Here is a 23,663-nt window from a genome sequence, read left to right on the forward strand (position 1 = left end):
ACTCTAGTTTTTCTTAGGGGCCTTAATCTCATTAGAACATAAGTTAATCATAGTATGATCGGTTGCTAGAGATCTAGAGTTGATAATCCAAGATCGAACCATGGCCCTGATACCAAATGATGTGAGTCGCAATACCAAATAATATGAGGTGAATGATGTGAGTCGCAATACCAAATAATATGAGGTGAATTGCTCACCATGGCTCTGATACCAAATAATGTGAGTCGCAATACCAAATAATATGAGGTGAATTGCTCTGACACTATAACACACCTTTGGATTTAGCATAAGTGATCTTGCTTTTATGACCTATTCCCAAATTCAAAAGCAGGAGTTTCTCAACTGAGAATTAATTTTCGAGTTATGGAAATGAGATTTTTGGATGCAACGAGAAGAATTAAGAAAATCAAAATTGCTTCACTAGAAAGCTAAATCAAAATTCAGACTTACTATTTTAGTAAGCACGGAATTAGTATATTTTATTAAACATGAATTAATTATTTTTTAGTAATAATACAAATTTACTATATTTAGTAAACACTACTTCTGATAAAAAAAAAAAAAGAGAATAAAAGCTCTAAGCTCCCACTCAAATTCTACATTTTCATCCTGGTCAAATGGTTTCAAATCCTAAACAAACTAGAAGTTCTAATCTTAGACAAACTTGAGTTATTAATCTTAATCAAAGTAGAATTCCTAGTTTTAAAGAATCTGAATCTCTAATCTTAAAACAAATTAGAACTCATAGTTGTTTGTAGCATATATCCAACTAAACAACTTTCATGCCTATTGTCATCAAGATATCATGATGCTGTAATGGTTATCATGATGTACTGCTAGAACTAGTCATGGTTTAACGAGCCAATCTCAACACAAGGCACCAAACCAACTATGTGATCGCTCAAAACTGAGGATTTTCGGTCGGTGTTTTGGTCATTTGTCCAAATTAGGTGATTACGGAGGTCTTCGGCAGCGGATCACGAAATCTTGGCGATTTTCTCTATCTAATGAATGAGGAGTCCGTTTTGAAATCTTCCGCCCTGCACCGACCTCCGAGTCTATCCTTCAACAGGAATCACACAAGGGTAGATTGATACAATAGAAACCTCTGGTAAAATGCCCGCCCGTCACATCACCCAGCAGATAAAGTATATTACATAGTCTGTTTTAGGGATTGGCGACTTCCCCATTCAGTAACTTTGGCACTGGACATTCCCAAAATGGATACTATCTGGGTTCCCCTCTTATAGGCCCTCTCTAAGTACAATCATAGAAAGAGCCGTTTTAACAAAAGACCCTGTGAAATCATCAAAACATAGAAGATTGCCAAGGTGGAAATCTTTGTGCGTACGCCCTGTCATAATCATAAACCAACATGGTGTAAATTTTTTATGGAGGAAAATCTATTCCACCATTTTCAACAACTTTAAGCTCAAGAACGCAGAAGGGGGAAATGGAGCAAAATGAAAACCATCAAATTAGAAGCATTGTAATAATGTGGGACGGGTCATTGCATTCACATATGGAACAATCTTAACCATCCAATCGAGGGACATTTAATGGGGGCTCCTTACTTCAGTCACAAGCCTTCCGATTGGCTCAGATTCATGGGACCAGGGCAATTTTGTTCTATATTCATCCACGTGGACCCACAAGATCAATGGACCAAATCTCATGCAAGTGTAAAAGCAAGAATCGGACGGTTCAGATTTAGCGCTTCTGATCTGAGGGTGAATTATGTATGCAGCGGATTTCCGGTTATGGCGGGAAACTAGATTTCGAGAAAAGGCAGATATTTTAATTGGGGAAATAATATATTGACCCCTTTTTCTTTGTCGGGCCACCCTCTTTAGCGTAAAAGCCTAAAAGGGTAATAATAAATACAATAGATTGGGCTGGCCCAGGTAAGAAAAGGGAGGGAATATATAACTTCCCTTTAATTGGAAGGAAACAAGGTGGGTCCCGTGTCAGATAACGCCATACCAACCCTAGATAAGAAAAATCTTTCGTGGGACCCACGGATGGGATTTTGCCTGGTTATAGTTTTTACTTTTCACAACGACATAGCCTTTTGTTTCTAAAAAATTACCTGAAATCACCTTATTCTTAAATGACCAGAATAGCCTTTTGTTTCTAAAAAATGACGAACGTGCCCTAGCGATTGGAATACTTTTGTTTTTTTTTTGCTAGTGATATTTGCACCACCATTGTTTAATAATTGCACAAACTCAGCTTGTCTTTTCTTTTTTGGGCTTTTTTTTGGAAACTGTTATTAACCTTTGACACCTGTTTAAATAAAAAACAAGATGAGATACTGCAATTATTAAAATATGGTAGTGCCAAAATCAGTGGCCTTTTTTTGGTGTTAAAATTTATAAGGGATTTGCTAGGGACTTTCGCAAAAAAGGCATTTCGTGGTTTGGTGTTACTTGAGAGCAGCCACCGAGGCTCACTTTTGCTCAAATTTTGCCTTATTCATTTAATTCATGAGGTGGCTGCTCTCTAGTGTAACAGCCAGTGTAGATATCCCTTTCGGCGAATGTCACTAGCAAATCCCAAATTATAAATGAAATGTTAAAATTATAAATGAAAGGACCTGTAAAAGCACTTCCATTTTTGCTCATAATAAGGGGCTTTTCTTGGATCAAATCTCTCATTGAGAAATTATAAGGTGGCCTACCGTGTAGTAACAAGGGCGGAGAGTGAAAATCTGCCACCTTGATTTTATCGAGAAAAAGTAAAAAAATGGGGCTTTTCTTTGATAAAAATGGGGGAAGGGGTCAAGGTGGCAAACGGGCCGTGTTGGCCCGCAGCCCGGCAAGGCACGGCACGCCACAGATAGCAATAGTGACCCGTGCCGGGATTGGTTGGGCGGCCCGGCGGGCCTGCACAACACGGCCCATTTGCCCATGCCCGGCACGACGGTACAGCCCGCGAGCCCGGTTCCCCTTTATAAAATATATATTTTTAAAAAAACCCAAAAATAACCCCCAAAAGTACCCTCAACAACTCTTCTTGGGGGTATTTTGGGAAGTTAAAAGCTTTTTACCAAATTACCCCCCCAACAACTAGTTTTGAGGGTATTTTGGATTTTTATTGTTTAAATCTTTTACCTTCCCTAAATACCCTCCCCAACAACTCTTTTTGTGGATATTTAAGTCATTTCATGTCTTTTACCAAATTAACCCCCTCAACAACTAGTTTTGGGGGGTATTTTGGATTTTTATTGTTTAAATCATTTACCTTCCGTAAATACCCTCCCCTACAACTCTTATTTGTGCATATTTAAGTCATTTTATGTCTTTTACCAAATTAACCCCCCAACAACTAGTTTTGGGGGGTATTTCGGGAAGTCAAAAATTAACCCACCCAATCCTATAAATACAACTTTCCACCCCCTTCATTTATCACCGAAGCTCACTCTCTCTCTATTATTTAAACTCTCCAATTAACTTCTCTCTCTCTAATCAAGTTCTCTCTCTCCCTAATCAAGTTCTTCCTCTCTCTCTCTCTCCCAATCAACTTCTCCCTCTCTCTCTTCAATCTACTTCTCTCTCTAGTTAGTAGCATTAACTACTCATCAAGAGGGTGGTGATTGGCGATAAACAAGAGGGCGAGATTTTGCTCAAATAGGTTGAGGTTGGTACCCATTTAAATATTTAATTGTAATTCTCCTTTCACTAATTTTTTTAAACCTCTCTTAATGGCTGATTCGAAAGAAGTTTTCTACCCCAACATTGGCCATGACAACAACCAAGTCATGGGCAATGATGACTTAATAGAAGCTTCTTTTGGAGGTCAGTGGAGTGAAGACGAGGTTGAATTTGAAGTCCAAAATGAACCCAACCTTAGTACTAGTAGGAGCCAAGCTCCTTTTTTTTTTTTTTTGAATGGTTGGGAGCCAAGCTCCTTCTCGCTCTAAAGTTAAAAGGGGTAGAACTTCAACTGTTTGGTCTACCTTCACTCGTGAAGAGATAAGACGTCCCGATGGGAAAGTAGAAGTTAGGTAATTTGTAAACATTGTAAAATGGATCTTAGTTGTAATGTTTCGAGTGGAACGGGCTACTTAAAAAGGCATGCCGACGCTTGTGGTAAAAAGCATGGCCCGTTAGACCCTGAACAAACTCAACTAAGTCGCACGTCTAGTTCAATAGGAACATTTTTCTACTCTCATGATAATAATAGAAGAGAACTAGCCGCATACGTTATACACTCCGAACAACCATTTGTTTTTGGAGAAGATAAACGTTTTGAAAAATATGCTAAACAAGCTTTAAATCCTGCTTTTAAAAGGGTATCTAGAAATACTCTAAAATCAGACAGTTGTAAATTTTTTAATGAACGTAAACAACAATTGATTTCATATTTTGAAGGATTTAATGGGAAAATTGCACTTACTTCCGATATTTAGAGTACAAAAAGGGTTATTCATATATTTGTGTAACCACACACTATATCAACTCTAACTGGCTTTTAGAAAAAAGAATTATTAGCTTTAGTCTTATTGATTACCCACATACTGGAAATGTTATATCAACACATATTTTAAATATTGCTCGTGAATATAATATTACAATTTTTTGTTCTATAACCCTAGATAATGCTACTAATAATACTTCCGCAGTAGAGTTATTAAAAACTGAATTGAAACCTATTTTAAGTGAAACACTTTTTCATATTAGATGTGCATGCCGTATTTTAAATTTGGCCGTGCAAGATGGTTTAGCTCTTATTGACCCACAAATAGAAAATATTAAAATTTATATTACATTTATCAATTCTTCAATATCTACAAGACAAGAATTTGTAAAATTATGCAACACCTATGGAAAAGAATTTTCTAAATTCAAATTAGATGTTAGACATAGGTGGAATTTAACTTATTTAATGTTGAAACATTGCCTCCCATATAAAAATTTAATTCACTCATTTGGTAATGAAAATATACACCAACCTCTCCGTTACACTATAGGTCTCCCAAATTGGAACACTTGTGAGGGTTTCATGAGTTTTCTTGAAGTTTTTTATACTGCAACTAATACTTTTTCTGCTGTTTACAAACCAACCTCAAACATAATTATGAGTAACTTATATAACATCACGCTTACTTAAAAAAAAATAGAACTGACAGACATGAACAAATAATTGAAGTCATGGAGGCAAAATTTAAAAAATATTTTAATGAAATTCTACTTTTATATTCCTTCACTACAGTAATGGTCCGTAGGTTTAAGTTACAATTTTTAGAAGTCTTGTTAGAAGAGTGCAATAACAACATTGGTAATGATTATAAAGATTCAAGGAATAGTATAAATGAAATTAAATCATTATTAAGGTCTATGTATCATATATATGAGGTGGAACATGGACAAAGAAGACCAAGTTCTTCTACGAGCTCGGGGCCTAAAAATAATCGAATTTTTACTTTAATAAGCCTAAAAAGAGCAAAACCTAATAGTGTTGGTGAAGCATCTTGCAATGAGTTATCATTGTATTTGAAAAATGAATGGGAAACTTTTGAATGGGAAACTTTTGAAATTTTGCCTTGGTGGAAAGCAAATGAGAAAACATATCCAGTGCTATCCGTTATTGTACGTGATCTACTAACCCCCCGATGTCTACAGTAGCATTGGAGTCCGCTTTTAGTGCAGGTAACAGAGTGTTAAAAGACAAAGGAACCAAATGTCATAAAAAAACATTGGAGGTATGTGTGTGCTTGAAGGACTGACTTGATGCAGATGCTAAGATACAAGAACTGGAATCCTCAAGCTCATCATCTGAAGATTGCTGAAGACTTTTAATTTAGAAGTTATTGTAATTTTAAAGTTGTATTTATTTTTCTCTTTTCTTTCCTTTAAAGGGTTAGAGGCAAGGTTCTATGTCCTCCTCAGCTCCTCTTTTCTTGTTATAATATTTGATATTAATAAAATTGAAAGGTGCCGCCCGGGTTCCTAGATAAATATTCCGAGTACAATCGATCTTTGTTTCTAAATTACTATTGTAAAGTAATTGTAAATGAAATTGACAAAAGGAGGACCAAGTAAACAAAAATTGACAAAAGGGGACCAAGAAAATTGTTTACAAAATTTGAAAAAAAAGTTTTTTTTTTAAAACAGAACATTTCTCAGAACTCCGTGGGAATCCACGGAATTCCGAGAACAATTCTCGGAACTCCGTGGGATCCTCACAGAGTTCCGAGAAATGTTCTGTTTCAAAAAAAACTTTCTCGGAACTCCGTGGGGATCCCACAAAGTTCCGAGAATGTTTTAATTCAAAGAAAAAATAAAAAACACGGCCCGGCACGGAGTGCCGCGGGCCGTGCCTAGCCTAGCCTCGAGGATTCCGGCCCGGCCCATGAAGCCTTCCGTGTTGTGCTGTGCTCGGCCCCGCGGGCCTATCCGGGCCTCATTTGGTCGTGTTGCCGGGGGGGTTGTTTCTCTCTCTGACCTTTACATGTAAAGGTCGGCCACCATATAAAATCTCTCATTCTCGAACTTTATTATTAGATTGTTGATAATTACACCCTTAAAACGTTTAAATATTCTCAAGGGTAATTTCGTCATTTTCAAACTTATACTCTGTACTTATCTAAGCTAGTAAGCTAACAATTTGGCAATTTTTCAATAGTTAAAACCCAACATTTTTTGCATTCAATGAAAATGTCCCTTATCTTCTTACATGATCCATCCATTTCACTCATTTTCATGCAAAATGCTAACAGTACCCTTGTTTTTAGGATCTTTCCTAACAACCACTTTTTTGGCCTCATGTCTGCCACGTGGAGGTGATCAGATGGGTTGATCCAATTGTTGATCACAATTTTTTGTCATTCCAAAGTCCATCTATTCATATGAAAAGAACGAGGAATGATAATATGAGGAATGGGTGATACCAACCATCCGGATCTATAGAGGTTTCCAAAATATACAGTAACTCTACCAATGATTTTTCGGGAACTCTATATAAAAACTCTAATTGGAGGAGTAGGGTTAGGGGTGTAAACGAGCCGAGCCGAGCTCGGCTCGGCTCGGTCAGGCTCGGCCAGGCTCGCGAGTCTTATCGAGCTCGAATTATATTAATTTTACACCCCTCATCTTCCCTGGACAGCCTTATCTAGTGTTTTTTTACTACTCTTTTTACACTGGGGTAGGGGTGGCCAACCGGTTCGGTTCTCGGTTCTCGGTTCCTTTTTTTTCGATTCTCGGTTCCATGAACCGTAAGAACCGAACCGAACCGTAGTACACAGTAGGACCGAACCGAACCGGACCGAACATAATCGGTCCGGTCCGGTCCGGTTCTTCGGTTCTAATGGCTAATTATTAATTATTAATTATAATTTATAAAAGCTTTTAATTAAAGTTATAATATAACTTACTTTCTTATTATAATAATAGTATTAACTATTACTTATTAATATTATAAGTAATTTATATTATTAAGTATATGTATAATAGAAATATAAAAATATTATATATATATATATATATATATATATATATATATATATATATATATATATATATATATATATATATATATATATTCAAAGTTCGGTTCTTCGGTTCCGGAACCGAACCGAGAACATTAGACCCGGAACCGAACCGAATAAGTTCGGTTCTTCATCAGTGGAACCGAACTGGACCAAAAATATTTTTTTACAGTTCGGTTCCGGTTCGGTTCTTCGGTTCCGGTTCGGTTCTGGCCACCCCTACACTGGGGGGTGGTCCAAGTAACAAATGGGGTTCCAAAAAAGAAGTGACATATTTTGCCTCCCCCTTTCACTCCCTAGACAACCCTTTTAGTGTATATATTAATATATAATATATATATTTAAATATATTAAATTCTTAACGAGCCTTAACGAGCCGAGCCGAGCCTGGCCTAACTCGGGCTCGGCTCGTTAAGCTTAACGAGCCGGCTCAGCTCGGCTCGTTAAGGATTCGAGCCGAGCTCGAGCGAGCTTCTGAGCCCGAGCCAAAATTGACACCCTTAAGTAGGGTTATTGTGCGGGTGGGCCGGGCTCCGAATAGGCTTCCCATAGCCCATGGTTTTAAATTTCGGTATGAAATTTAGGATTCCGGTAACACTGAAACCGAAATTACCAATACCCGAAACGGTACCAGATTTTGACAGAAATTTCGGTTTTCTACTATTTTGTCCGAAATTTCAAGAAAATAAAGCCAAAAATCTCAAATTTTCTACCCACAGCATTTTTCCAGAGATTTCAGCCGGAATTACCCAAATTTTGGAAATTTCAGCCAAAATTTGGTACCAAGAAAAGGGATTTCTAGGGTGCATCTCAAAAGACATTTCGCAGCTGGTCTTTTGCATGTCAGACCAGCCAACTTGTGAATGAAGACAACAGCATGCGACGGACCAGCCGCGAAATGCCTTTTGCAATGGATGCTAGCAATTCCTTAAATAAAATATTATTTTAATTGTGCATCCAATTTCAGCCAAAATAATTTCGAAATTTCTGCCGAAATTTGGGCCTAAACGCATTCACAAACTAAAATTTAAAACCATGGCGATAGAGGTCATTTGAGTCATTTTAAAGGCAAGGATATTTTCGTCAGTATATTAGTCAACGAAAAACTACAGGAAAAAAAACACAAAAGTAAAAAGCTTTCTCTTTTATGTGGAAATCTCCGCCCTACTTGTCCCACTATAATAACCGCTAGCGGTCTTCCCATGCAAGCGCTGACGTGGCATCATCCGATTGGCTAATTAAAGCTCATCTGGATTTAGACCCGCAAAAAGAGATAGATAAATAAAAAACATCTTCACTCTCACATCATCTTCACTCTCTCTCTCTCTCTCTCTCTCTCTCTGCGCGTGTTTTTTCTTCAGTCCTAAAAATTTCTCGGATTTTATTTTCCTCTGTTTGGTAGAAGCAAAATGTTAGAGGGGGTGGTGGAGAACTCGTCCGTTAATGGGGGGTTGTTTGGTTCGCAATTTCAGTGCTCCTGCGAGAGCAGTGAGGAGGAGCTTTCGGTGCTACCGAGGCATACCAAAGTGGTGGTGACGGGGAATAATAGGACAAAATCTGTGCTTGTGGGTTTACAAGGAGTGGTGAAGAAGGCTGTTGGTTTAGGAGGGTGGCATTGGTTGGTAAGAGGTTTTTATTTTTATGGTGAATTTTAAGGGATTTTTTTGGATTTTTTGATATCGGCACTGCTACTGGTTTTTTTATAATTGCACGAATTCGCATTGTCTTTTATTATTTGAACTGCTGTTAATGGTTATTAGAGTTACCAAAAAGCTAATTAAAACAAAAAAGACAAAATGAGTTCGTGCAGTTATTAAAACAAGTTAGTGCCAATATAAGTAGCATTTGGGAAATTGGGTTTTGGGTTTGGGAGGATTTGGTGGTTGGTTGTGTAATTTTGGTGGTTTTGTTTTATTTATTGGGGGTGCTTTTTTGCAATGTGGGAATTCATTGTTATTGTGGGAATTTCGGGTATCATTTGGTTTTTTTGTTGGATTTTGATTGTGGGTTTATTGTCAGTTTTTTTGGTGGTGGATCTGGGTTTTTGAGTTTAATTTGATTGGATTTTTGTCTTGAGGGATTTGAATTGGAGTGTCTTGGCCAATGTAGGATAATTGAGTAGGTTTGGCTTCTGTCTATGCAATTATTATCATTATATTTGCTTATTTGAACTTTGATGGTGTTTAGTTTTTTTTCACTTGGATTATTTTTATCTTTCCTTGCTATTGTTTTCATGAAATCGATTGTGTTAATAATTAGCATTTGGTTCTCCTTTTTCTGTGTAATTTCTTTTGCTGACTGTCGATATAGGATTGTTAGCATGATTTGTTCCTTAATGGGATCTGCAGTTTTGAGTGAACCGTCTCTTAGGATTTTAGCTTTTATTTTTTTTATTTTTGTTGTTGTGCTTTTTACCCAAGGTGCTTGTGTCTTGTGATTTAATCAAGTTTTTATGATTAAATTCTATTGCAGGATACATGAACTTCAATGGCTTTCTTTATAAATTCTTGATGGAACTTGAATACGGTGTTGATTTGCATGATTTCCATCATTTTTCGGATTTGTGTTTTAGCCAGGATTGGTAAAATTTCATGGTTTGCTTCATTGATTCTAAGATAGACAGTGTAAAACATTATTCTAGGCATAGATTATGAAGGAGAGTTGTAACATATCCTTTTATAGTGTAATTCACTCTCAAGTCTAATCATGTAGAATAATTGAAAGCCTGTATCATGTTTCCCTTTTCATTAAATCTTTGTGATTTCTGCTTCCTTACTGCACCCAATCTAGTCTACATCTACATGTGAAATTCTGCACCAGGGACGAGGAGCTTCACGAATGTTCTATGATTTTTTATTTTTTAGAACTGACTTTTGCCTTGCTTTCGTCTAGGCTTGCTATATGAATGAGTCTTCTTGCATAGCCTTATTAGGCCTAGTAACAGTTATTGGTAATTTAAATAGCTTTCAGTCTTTAATTTGGAAGAATTCAGGCAATTTTCTGGATTTTCACTATCCATAAAAGGGAAAATTGAATTGATATTTTTGCTCCATTTTTTTAATAATTGCAATCCTCTCTTAATTCAGGATTTATTTAAATAGATATTTGAACAATTCCCAAAAAGCTATCTAAGCCAGTTTGAAAAGTGTTTAATGAAATCAGAAGACTTTATCAGAAGATGTGTGTGTGGACTGTGGATGGACACTCCATTTTCTTGGGATTGTTTGTATTTCGAATCTTTGTCCTTATATGTCATAATTCTCAAATTCTCTTTTCTTTATGTTTTCATTCTCTTTTCTGCTATTTTCAGCGGGCCCCACACAAGCGGGTCCTACATAAACGGGTCCCACACACAGCGGGTCCCACATCAGCGGGCCCCACACAAGCGGGTCCCACACAAACGGGTCCCACACAAACGGGTCCCACATCAGCGGGCCCCACACAAGCGGGCCTCACACAAGCGGGTCCTACATAAACGGGCCCCACACAAACGGGCCCCACACAAACGGGCCCCACATCAGCGAGCCCCACATCAGCGAGCCCCACACAAGCGGGTCCCACACAAGCGGGCCCCACACAATATGCCGTGACTAATCAACTAGAACAAAAGAAATGAAAACTAGCAGACCTATTCAAAACCAAAATAATCAAAGTACCAGACTCTTCTTATCATCAAAAATTACAGCAGCACTCCATGATGAATTTGCAAGAAGAAATGAGAAAAATTATAAGTAAAACCCTTACCTGAAACGGTGATTGACCGGAATCCGATTGGATTGATCGGAGAAATAGCTAGAGAAGATCGGAAAAAATGGAAGAAGATAGGGGATGGAAGAGTGCGGTGGCTAACCGGTGGTGAAGTGAAGAGACCGGTTGGAAATGGATGGAGCTCCGACGAAATCGTCGGAGAAGATGATCGGAGGTGAATACTCTCAGATCCTCTCTCTCTCTCTCTCACAGATTTTTTCCTTTTTTTTCTTTTTTTTTGCTGTGTTTTTTCTTCTGCTGTTCTCCTCCTCTCCTTTTTTTTTTTCTCTGGTTTCTTCTTTTTTCCCTCTTGTCTCGTTCTCTCCTCATGCGAGAGAGAGATCATGAGTGGGAAGACTCATCATGAGGAGAGGAACTCATGATGAGTTCTTGTCCCCCTCATGTCCCCCCCCATTTCCCATTTTTTGCAAAAATAAAAATAAAAAAATAAAAAAAACAATCATCACATGGCATTGGATGCCATACGAAAACCAAAACGCTATTAAAAAAGAAAAGAAAATGATGACATTCCTTATTCTCTCCTTGAATATAAGCAGATCCCACATCAGTGGGCCCCACACAAACGGGTCCCACACAAGCGGGTCCCACACGAGCGGGCCCCACACGAGCGGGTCCCACATCAGCGGGCCCCACACAAGCGGGTTCCACACAAGCGGGCCCCACACAAGCGGGTCCCATATCAGCGGGCCCCACATTCATTCATTTTCCGCCTGACCTCGGGATTTCATTCGAATACGCGGGTTTAGGGTCCTGTCAAAATGGGGTGTCTACACTTAGCTCGTTCGCTAGGCAAACGTGGTCGGATCTTGACAAAATTTCACAGGGACCTTGGTGGGACCCTAAGCTAGCCCAGGGTGCAATTTGGGACCCTAACGCACTGATTTGGAAAAGTTAAGCACAAAACATGGAGGTGCAGGGCACGGTCAAAATGGGGTGTCTACAGGGGCCCGCTCGTGTGGGGCCCGCTCGTGTGGGACCCGCTTGTGTGGGACCCGTTTGTGTGGGGCCCACTGATGTGGGATCTGCTTATATTCAAGGAGAGAATAAGGAATGTCATCATTTTCTTTTCTTTTTTAATAGCGTTTTGGTTTTCGTATGGCATCCAATGCCATGTGATGATTGTTTTTTTTATTTTTTTATTTTTATTTTTGCAAAAAATGGGAAATGGGGGGGGACATGAGGGGGACAAGAACTCATCATGAGTTCCTCTCCTCATGATGAGTCTTCCCACTCATGATCTCTCTCTCGCATGAGGAGAGAACGAGACAAGAGGGAAAAAAGAAGAAACCAGAGAAAAAAAAAAGGAGAGGAGGAGAACAGCAGAAGAAAAAACACAGCAAAAAAAAAGAAAAAAAAGGAAAAAATCTGTGAGAGAGAGAGAGAGAGGATCTGAGAGTATTCACCTCCGATCATCTTCTCCGACGATTTCGTCGGAGCTCCATCCATTTCCAACCGGTCTCTTCACTTCACCACCGGTTAGCCACCGCACTCTTCCATCCCCTATCTTCTTCCATTTTTTCCGATCTTCTCTAGCTATTTCTCCGATCAATCCAATCGGATTCCGGTCAATCACCGTTTCAGGTAAGGGTTTTACTTATAATTTTTCTCATTTCTTCTTGCAAATTCATCATGGAGTGCTGCTGTAATTTTTGATGATAGGAAGAGTCTGGTACTTTGATTATTTTGGTTTTGAATAGGTCTGCTAGTTTTTATTTCTTTTGTTCTAGTTGATTTGTCACGGCATATTGTGTGGGGCCCGCTTGTGTGGGACCTGCTTTTGTGTGGGGCCTGCTGGCGTGGGGCCCGCTGATGTGGGGCCCGTTTGTGTGGGGCCCGTTTGTTTGGGGCCCGTTTGTGTAGGACCCGCTTGTGTGAGGCCCGCTGGTGTGGGGCCCGCTGATGTGGGACCCGTTTGTGTGGGACCCGTTTATGTGGAACCCGCTTGTGTGGGGCCCGCTGATGTGGGACCCGCTGTGTGTGGGACCCGTTTATGTAGGACCTGCTTGTGTGGGGCCCGCTGGTGTGGGGCCCGCTGATGTGGGACACGTTTGTGTGGGACCCGTTTGTGTGGGACCCGTTTATGTAGGACCCGCTGGTGTGGGGCCCGCTGATGTGGGACCCGTTTTGTGTGGGGCCCGTTTGTGTGGGACCCGTTTATGTGGGACCCGCTTGTGTGGGGCCCGCTGATGTGGGACCCGTTGTGTGTGGAACCCGCTTGTGTGGGGCCCGCTGATGTGGGGCCCGCTTGTATTCAAAGAGAGAAAAAGGACATCATCATTTTCTTTTGATTTTAAAACGGGCGTAATGAGTATGTTTTTTTGTTTTCTTTTGGTATCCGATGCATGTAATGATTTTTATTTTTATTTTTTTTGAAAAATTAAGAAAATGGGGGGACATGAGGGGGACAACCACTCTCATTTTTCTCTCCCCCTCATGATGACTCATGATGAGTCTCCCTCCGATCTCTCTCTCTCGCGAAGAAAAACCAGAGGGAGGAAAATAGCAGAAAGAGGAGGGGAAGAGTCCTTGATCTTCTTCTCCGGTAGTTTGGCCGGAGCCAAGACCGCGCCCGATCCAATTTGCGCCTTCACATCGTCCGTTTACTGTGTGAGCTTTCAATCATTTATCTTCAGCTCTGTTGACTCCAACGGAATCCGAACTCCCAACTCCGACGATTTCGTCAATTCTTTAGTCCTCGCCTGAGGATTCAGTTTCAAAGTTCCTGTCCTCAAGGATCAGGCTATGACGGAACGTTTCTTGAGCCAACCTCTTCCCTTCCTGCCTTAGAGTTTTTGCAGGTTAAGGGATTTCCTTCTCTTAGAGTATTTAACTAGTTAGAACCCTTCTCAGGGCAATGATAAGGTTACTTGGAGCCCATCTTTGTGTGTGTTTGGGAGACCCGCCCGGTCTCATTCTCTCGTTAGTCCTCTTTGTGCGCCGTTTGGTTTTGGGAGAACACCCTACTCGGCTTGGCTTCATACCCCTACCCTTATGGGTATTGGGTTGCACATCTGTTGCACCCTAGGGCTAGGTAGCTGTCCGGCCCGGCTGGGTGTTTTACCTTTGCCAAATGTGCACAAGGTCTCTTATTCCTTTTTACGTCATTTGTGTCTCGGAGACAAGCCTTGTCTCATGTAGAGAGTTTCCCCTTTAGGAGGCTTACCTAGCCTCATGTTAGAGTGGCCTCCTCTTTTAGAGCGAGTCTTTTTTTCTCGGTAGTGTTACTAGAGAGTCTCTGACTCATTTGTTCCCCTCTTTAGTTTCTTTAGTTAGGAGTTTCTCCTTTAGAGTTGTTGATTACTTCGCTTTTGATTAGAGGCTAACTCAGTCTTATTAGAGCTTTGCTTGCTTGGGATCTTGGATCGTTTTCTCTCTTCTTGGGACGCTATCTTTCTTGTTGTGGTTTGTCTCTTTGCGACGCTAGTTGCTTATTCGGGGTTTCCCCTTTTGGATTTAGGGCTTTGCCCTAGTTTGTGGTTGTTCTTGCGTGTTCCCTTTAAGATTGAAAACATTTAAAGGTCCTAAGCATTGGAAAAGCTTTAAAATCCAAAAACATTAGAAATTTAAAACTCAAAAATATTTGAAAACTTTAAAAATATCAAAAAACATTTGAAAATATAAAAACCTTAAAAAAATCTGAAGTGTGAGTGTTTCTTTTAGAAGCGTAGTTTGAGAGTTCGTTTCGAACTACGTTGGCTTGATCCTCTCTCACGAGGTACGTAGTGCAGCTTGGGATCCATATCCCAAGTCCAGCCAAACTTTTTTTGTAAATAAATGTTTTAAACCTTCTTCAAAAACCTTTAAAATCTTGTTTTTCAAAAGATCTTCCTCTAGAGTTAGGAGTTTCTCCTAGATAGAGAGTTTTAGAGTTAGGGTTTTTCTTTTGATTGGTTGTTTGATTGTTTGTTTGTTGTGTGTTTGTTTTAGAGTTAGGGGTTTGTCCTAGAGTTATAGGAGCGCCTCCGTCCGGTCAGTTGGCGATTCACATTGCCGACTGATGACTAGGTCTTGGATACGCTAGCAATCCTATTGTTTTCCTTAGGGCATACAGCCTAGTTACACGTAGGTTGTAGGAACCACCTGCATTAGCCTAGGGCTAATATGCATTTAGTTAGGGCATATAGGGTGTCCTGAAATCCATAATTCACTGGAATTTAAATAATCATACAATAAACTTTAATAATTGGTCCGGTCTTTTAGATCGAGTTTAGGATAGAGGGCTAGGTGTCTTAGGCATCATAGCTTAGAATAGGCGCGAAGAACTACGTTGCCTTGATTCTCGTGGAGGAGGGGATACGTAGGCTTCTTTGGATGAATACCAGACCATCCGAGGACTCGGGCTAATAATTTAGAGTCTTAGGATTTTGTTTAATTATTGTATGTTTTGATGTTTTTTCTTACTTTCTAGTACTGATCCTATACCTTTAGCTATAGCTTGCATGTGTTTGTACATCAGAACTTAGACACCCATTAGGCTTGTCACTCATAACCTAGCTATGCTTAGGTGGCACATCTTTCATTTTATTTTATATGTGTTTATTATTTTTATCCTCAGGAAATGCATGCTTAGGTAGACGAGTCCTGAGGATTGTTCCCATTTCACATGATTTTTTTATTCAAACTTCTTTGGAGTTACTAAAAATGGCATAAGAGACCAGGTGCTTGCACTTGGGCGAATTGGGGGCGCCTAACCCCTTCCCCATTCGTAACCAGGTACGGACCTTTTGTATCTCTGGTTATCCATTGCAAACAGAGCATTTGTTTTGGTTCCATGGCGCATCCATGGATGGCGACTCTGAGTTTATTTCAGGTATGTCTCGGTTTCGAACCTCGGTTCCGGATCGAGACATATCTCTTTCTTTTTATATCGCCACTCATGCTATGCTGTGAGGGTGGCACCATTTCGAGAGTTCCTTGGCAGAGCTCTCTCACATTGTGGAGATCTTTGAGGATTGCAGGAGGGATCTCGCGTCCCTCGGCAGCCGTCCTCCGGATCGGGTTCCACAATGGGACACTGCCATAGTGGTTGTTCTTTCTTCCTTGAGTGAGGTCACTTTGATGCTTGATAGCATGAATTTAAGAACATAAAGATGATCGATTCTTACATACTCTTTTTTTTTTTTTTTGGAAAAAGGTAATGATTTATTGAATAATAACAGAAGTCATAATACATGCCAGGGGACAAGGCATCCCAGACATGGATTACAACCATTGTTACATCTAGTACTCCTATCCTATCAGCCCACACCTTGTGTCTCTAGATGCTCAAGGGCCAATGGTTACAATGTTGACCTTTTCCGGTCCCTCTTTTATCAAATGATCCACCATCTGATCAGCGGATCTCTTCATATGCACAAACTCGGGTTGTATAACTGCACAAATGTCCCCCATTTTTTTAAATGATAAAGAATTGGACTAATAAGAAAAAAAGACCGTAGAGTGTGAACTGTGAACTGTACAAGTTACTAATAACATTGAGTAAATGAGGGAAGGAGCTCTGGTGTATAGAGATGCAATTGTTTGGATCTATTATGACATAGTCGTGAGGTGCTTAACGGACTCTTCTAATCTTGTCAAACCTCTTCCTGGCGTGGCGCAAAAACGATTTTTTGGTGCTTCCATCGTTTCTATGATTACTTCTTAAACAGTGATCAGGCCGACGATCAAGATGATCAATCTACAACCCAGGAAGAGAAAATAAAATAAAAAAGAACATGGCAACCCACATCAAGGAAGGAGAAAATCAAACATTTCCAATGCCACTCTCGAAGCTCCCTCCCTCGCTGGTCTATCCACCTCAGCGTTTGCCGGTCTTCTAACACGATGGAAGGAAATGGAAAATCGCTCTGCTCCATCCATGATCTCCTCGATTTACTGTGCGAACTGCCAAGGATGGGTGAGAGACCCTTCGACTATTTTATCACATTGAGTTAATCCCCTATCCACTATAACCTGATTCATGATATTATGATCAATCAACCTTATACCTTGATGGACAGCTCTTACCTCCGCCTCATTAGAATCTGCAATCCCAATGGGGCCTGAGAACGCCCAGCACATATTTCCACTGTGGTCATGAAGAGGGCTACCTACTTCAGCCGGTCGCTGGTTACCCAATCTAGAACCATCATAGTTCATCTTAAAATAACCCTCCATGGGCGCGTCAAATAACAGCACTAAGATTTGCCTATGCTCCCCACTGAAGCAAACTTCCTTCCACACCCGCCATAAGTCGTCTGCTGAGACAAATCTGAAGCTAGGAAGAGCCCTAACCCATGCAATGGTCAGTGCTACCACCTTAACGAAGTGATATTGAGGAGTCTTCACTAGAGAATACCCCGATGTTTCTGTCTTTCCATAACACCCAAATAGGAGTCAACAGTATAACGTTCCGTAAGATTTTGCCTCGATTCGGAAAAAAAAAAAAATAATTTGCCTCGATTCTACCATGGAAATATGGAATGCACGTCCAATTTTCCAAAAGCTCAGAAAGCTTGGACGGAAACACCCAATCTATACCAAATCTACCAAGAATCTTGCTCTAGACGTATCTTGTTCTACAGTGGAGGAACATGTGGTATATTGTTTTTCTTGCCTCTACACATAGCGCACAATGATCTATTATCTACATATTCTGATTCCGTAGATTCTCCACATTAAGAAATTTGTCCAGAACTGCGGCCATACTTTAGCCACGGGCAAGAGGCGGAATTGGATGTAATCAGGCTGTAAAATGACTTGACGGTGAAAGACCCAGAAGAGCACCAAATCCAAACCCTTTTGTCAGCACCAGACTTTTTTATGCAATAATACACCATCCTTTATAAGAGCTCTGCCACTTTCTCTATCTCCCTATCAAAGAGGTTCCTCCTGAATACAATATTCCATGATATCCCATCCCCCTCTATCCATTCAATCTTTCTCCCAAGCCTCTCTACTCCCACCGCGAACAATTGTCCCTCACTTCTGTAATGATATTTGCCAATTCCCAAGTGTTAGGTGATTTATTACTTGCTCATGCCAATACATTTGATGAGTCTCCTTCAATAATTAAGGGTCCCAATCTATGTTTTACGAACCATCTTAAGCTTGCACCTCAGCTTCGTTTGAGCCACAAATCCGAGTTGGCCTGGAAAGGAAACGAGAGTACTACCATATTCATCCCGGAACACTCCACTAATCCCCTCTCTTCTCAGGTTGGCTTTGGAACTCCCATCAAAGTTGAACTTTACCCATCAAGCGAGGGAAAGTTTTGACTTTGAGGATATTATAATTTGACCCTCTTTCAAATATAACTGTTCTCTAATTCCTTATGATGTCGCCCATATTGTAAAGTGATAACATGTTAGTTGTCAATTCCGTTTCATTCATTGTTTCGTTTTGGTTAGTAGAGCAAGACATTTCGGTGTTTCAGCCATTTTGGTGTTTCATTTTGGAAAAGATGATGCGACCAGTGAAATTGTTTTTAATAGTTAAAATAAAAAAATAAAAAATGGGTAATTGTTAGAAAAATATAAGAAATTATTACAACAACAAAATCTAACAAAAAACTCATTTATTACTAAAAACATAAAATTGGATAATATATGGTGTGCAACTAAGGTATACGACATAGATGAGTTTATCTAGGTTTTTTTTTCGTTTGGAGAAGCAAAAAAGAAGAAAAACCTTCAAACGGCTATGAAATAGTTAAAATTGACATAAAATAAAGGTAAAATAGTCAAAAAGCAAACTATAGCCATAGGAAAGGAATTCTTTAATTTTTTTTTAAAAAAAGTATGTTCCGGTTGCGCCCTATTTCGGTTGAATAGGGCGGAATGGATCGGAATTCAAGCCATTGGAAAGTAACTCTTTAATGAGTGATAAATCGACCCCTTTTGTGTTAAAACGTTAGGGCGTGTGAGTTGTCCACCACTCCACCTATACGCCATTTAACAGTAGGACCGAAACGTAACGTTTCGTTCGTTCCGGCCTAAATAGAACAAAATTGAGAACCGGGGATAACAATTTTTCATTTCTTTCCATATAAACCAATTCAACTTTGGTTTCATTTATGATTCTCTCAATCTACCTTTCTTTTCCTCAAAGGTACGTGTATTCCTCTCCTTCCACAAATGCCAAATCACGGCGTAAGGAACTAGTCTCCATAGGATTCGCTTGGCTAAACAAAAGGATCTGCTACTCCAATTCAAGATTGTTGCCTTGATTGTTTCATGGGATACCCAAAGAACTCCAAAACTCCTTATGACCGTCTGCCAAATCCGATAACGAAGGGGAAATGAAGCAAAATAGTCCAATGATTCCTCCTCCCGCTTGCAAAAAATGCACTACTTGGTTAGATGCAAAGCTCTACTTTTTAATTGCTCACAAGTATTTACTTCCTTCTTTGCCACCTATTGGCCCAGGTGGCAACACGAGAAAGGGGGGGGGGGGGGATGAACTGGGTTTTAAAATTTTTTTGTTCAATTAAAATAATTTCACAGTTAAAACAATGAACAAAGACAAACTAAGAAACTATAAAATAAAAACAATGCACAAGTAGATGGAGAGAAGAGAGAAAGAGTGAGTGCATTGTTTTTATAGAGGTTCGTCCCAAGGTTACCTAGAACGCAGTTCGTTCCGTTATGCGGTACGAGAACGGGTACGGGGTACGAAGATAGCCCGGTATGCGGTACGATGAGGGTAGGCTAAGTTGGTTCGCTATATGTGATCGTGGGTCGGTTTGGAGCGCTAATTCGAATCACTCTGGTGCTCTCTCTAGTTTAATGTCATGCCAAGAGATGCTAAAGCATTGTTGGGCCTTATCTTAAATATGATTGTCAAGCATATCAACTGGTGGCTGCTGACAGTTTTTGGAAAAGGGTAATCACATTTGACAGCTATTTAAAAAAGATATTAGAACTTGTAGTGCCCATATCAGGTTTTGGGAAAGGTAATAACATTTGACAATTGTTTAAAAAAGAGATTAAACTTGTAGTGTCAATATCAATAGGCTTGTGGTTGGATTGTTTAGGGTTTGTAAGTGGTCGCATGCCTTTCACGGTTTTCCTTTTCCCTCCTCTTTTATGCCATTTATACACCCTCATCTTTCTCTGCAAAAGCAAGGAAGTAGGGAAGAAGGTTTTACAATGCTGTACATAGATTTCGATTGGCGATCTTCAGTGGAAGTTTCTGCTGGAACAACATTTGTTTCAGCTTAATCTCTTTACCTCTTCTCAGTTTCTTCTTTTTTGTCGGCCTTCAAGGAAGTATGATTAGATTAAAGATGGGAAGGAGAGTTGTTTCTTTTGTTCTCTTTCTCCCATCTTCCCTCTCTCTATGCATCTCTCCCTTTCCTGTAAAAAACGACCCACGTTTGGGGCCGGTGGCCCCAGATCGAGGGTCGGAGGGCGATCCCGGTAACATTGGAACTTCGGCCCATTACCGGCCTACATCCACTCTCACGAAGATATCCCCTCTTCGTGCTTCCACTATCTCATTCTTCTTACGTGTGAAAACCAAAACGGTTACAAGCGTCCGCTCTCCCGAGGTTGATACGGTGCCTCGTCCACCAAATCGAGCTTTATCCCCAAGATCGACTTCGAGGGTTGATGCGGCGCCCTCCACTAATTACAAAGAAGAAAGAAAGAAAAGTATCCTTCTCAAAGGAGGATTTACAAGGTATAGGTAACTAGATAAACACTCGAGAGATTTACAAGTGAATTCCTACTCTAATCCCTCAAAGGATATACAAATAATGACACAAAGGGTTTTTTCACATGTATCTAGGTCAAAGATAGTCTCAAGTGTGTCATCCAAGTGTTTAGGAGTCATGGAACCCCTTTTACATAGATTAGAGCACAAAACTAGCCGTCATAGGCTTCTAATGGCTCTCTCAGATGACCTCATGGTCGGCTCTCTAGAGAGACATTAGAATCCAGAAAAAGTGGCAGAGATCATGCAAGGGACGATCGGCTGTCTGAGGGTTTCCTAATTTTGGACTGGTTTGTGCAGTTAACTTTGGACAATAATATATCCCTCGTTTCTTATTGGATTTTGATATTCTTGTGCATTCCGAAAACCTTAGTCTACTTTTTGTTAAAAATGATTTAATTTTTTTTTGAAGCTTTCATAGTGCCATTATCCACAAGTTACTACGAGGGACTAGAATTATACTCTAGACTTGACAAAAACTTCTTCAATTCTTCACTTCAAGTCTTGAGATCTCATATTCTTCTCCATGGATCTTCTTCTAGATTTAAAAGTCTTCTCACTTAGCTCCATTCTCCATGGCTTTGAGTTCCATGCCTTCAAGCTCACATCTTCAATTTGGTCCTTTGAAGAGCATTCTTAAACACACTTCAACATATTTTAAATATTAGTATAAACAGCTAATATAAAGTATCAAATTGTGTTTGGAGTAATCAAAACATGACTTGGAATGTTGCCAAGGTTGACCCCTTCAGCTTACACCACCGTCCAAGCGATGGCTGTTACCCTAGGAGGGGCTGAAGATCGCCATATTTTCCTTTAGTTAGTTTCGGCTTACACCACCGTCCAAGCAAAGCTGTAAAGGCTGTTACCCTAGGAGGGGCTGAAGATCTCCACATTTTCCTATAGTTAGTTGTCCTGTCCATCAAAGCCAACTTGTGAAAGAAAGAAAGAACGAAGAAGGTACCAGTGATGTTAGGAATCCACCTTGTAGTCACGGCACGATGGTGAACAGTACTGTGAACCTGGACCACCTAACAACAAGGACAAACTCTCTATTTCCCTATCCTTAAGGTTCCTCCTAAGCTTTACCACTCGAACCACACTCCCATCCCACCCTCTTTCGTGTAATCACATACTCTCTCCCCTCTATTCGGCGCTTAGAGATAAAGGTAGAAAGCGTGGCATAACAAGGACACTCCTAACCAAAAATCTACCCAGAAATGAGTCCCCTCCCCCCAACATGCGTGTGTGCTCGCACACGCACACGCGCACACACACACACAATACCTGACTAATGTTTCATACAACTGTCTCCACACACAAATGGACCTACACACCTCCAAACCTTTTTCAAGACATGGGTTCCTACGCTTCCAAACATACCCAACCCCGCCCATATTTATAGCCAATGGTTTTGTCCCTATAACTACATAACCATTTTCCCAATAAAGATTTGTTTCTGAATCTAATTCTCCCAATCCCTAATCCTCCCAATTCCTTCAACTTACACACTTTGTTCCATTTCAAAAGGTGTTTCAATTTCCTGTTCTCCAGTTCTTCCCATAAGAAATCCCTCTGAAGTTGTTGCAACCTCTTTGCTACCTTTGTCATTACTTTATATAACAACATGAAATAAACTAGCATATTGGCTAGGGCCGCTTTCATCAAAGTGATCCATAGCCATGGTCGTGCACTTTCTTCATGTCAATTTTTCATATTTTGCCCTTATCCCCTTCCCATTTCCTTGAGTCGACAATCTCATATGCAATAGAGAATGCCATCAAGGATCTGCCTGCCTTTTATGAGCTCACCTTGGAACTGCAAGATAATGTTCTCCATCACCTCTTCGACTCTTCTTGCTAGAACCTTGGACGAGATTTTATAATCAATTTGTACTATGCAATAGACAATGCCATCAAGGATCTGCATGCCTTTTATGAGCGCACCTTGGAACTGCGAGATAATGTTCTCCATTACCCCTTCGACTCTTCTTGCTAGATGGACGAGATTTTATAATCACTCTGTACTAGGACAGAAATCCTTAAGCTTAGTGGCACACTCTTTCATTTGTATGAGTGATATTTGAGTCGATCATCTTCCTCTCATTCTATTAGGAAATTCGAAGGTTATACTAGATTAAAGATATCTTTCAAAAAGTGGATGCCACGGAGACCGAAGTGCGAGCTGTTGGCCAAGGTTTAAAATTATTGGTGAGAGATCGAGTGGAAATGTAGTAGTTGAAGGGGACTCCTTGAATGTCATTCGGTGACTCAAAGGTTCTTAGAAGCGCCCTATTTGTGATTTGATAGGTACTTGGTTGAAATGTTTGATTGGGTGGCTTCTTCTTCTGTGGCGTTTCAGCATGTTCGTAGTTCCGCAAACAAGGTGGCGAATAGCCTAGCTAGAGGAGGGGTTTCTAAAGAAGCCCTGGCATTGTTCGAGTCCCTTCCACCTTGAGTTCTTTCTTCTTGTAGTAGCATTTAGCTTTCCTCTCATATGTGTCTTGTATCTTTTGTATTCGACCATCCCGATCCTTTATATTGCAATAAAATCGGCTACGATTCAAAAAAGAAGAAGAAGATATCTTTCATAAAAATACTAGATTAAAGATGAGCTAGCTGTTCTTTATTACAATAGAAAAGTGAACCCATATGTCTCAACACCGTGGAAATATGTGGAGATACATACCAACTAGAGACTTGTACTGTTGATT

This window comes from Tasmannia lanceolata, unplaced genomic scaffold (assembly GCF_043159265.1).
Source record: "Tasmannia lanceolata isolate RefF3 unplaced genomic scaffold, GAP_Taslan_0.1 ptg000025l, whole genome shotgun sequence".
Lineage (NCBI taxonomy): Eukaryota > Viridiplantae > Streptophyta > Magnoliopsida > Canellales > Winteraceae > Tasmannia > Tasmannia lanceolata.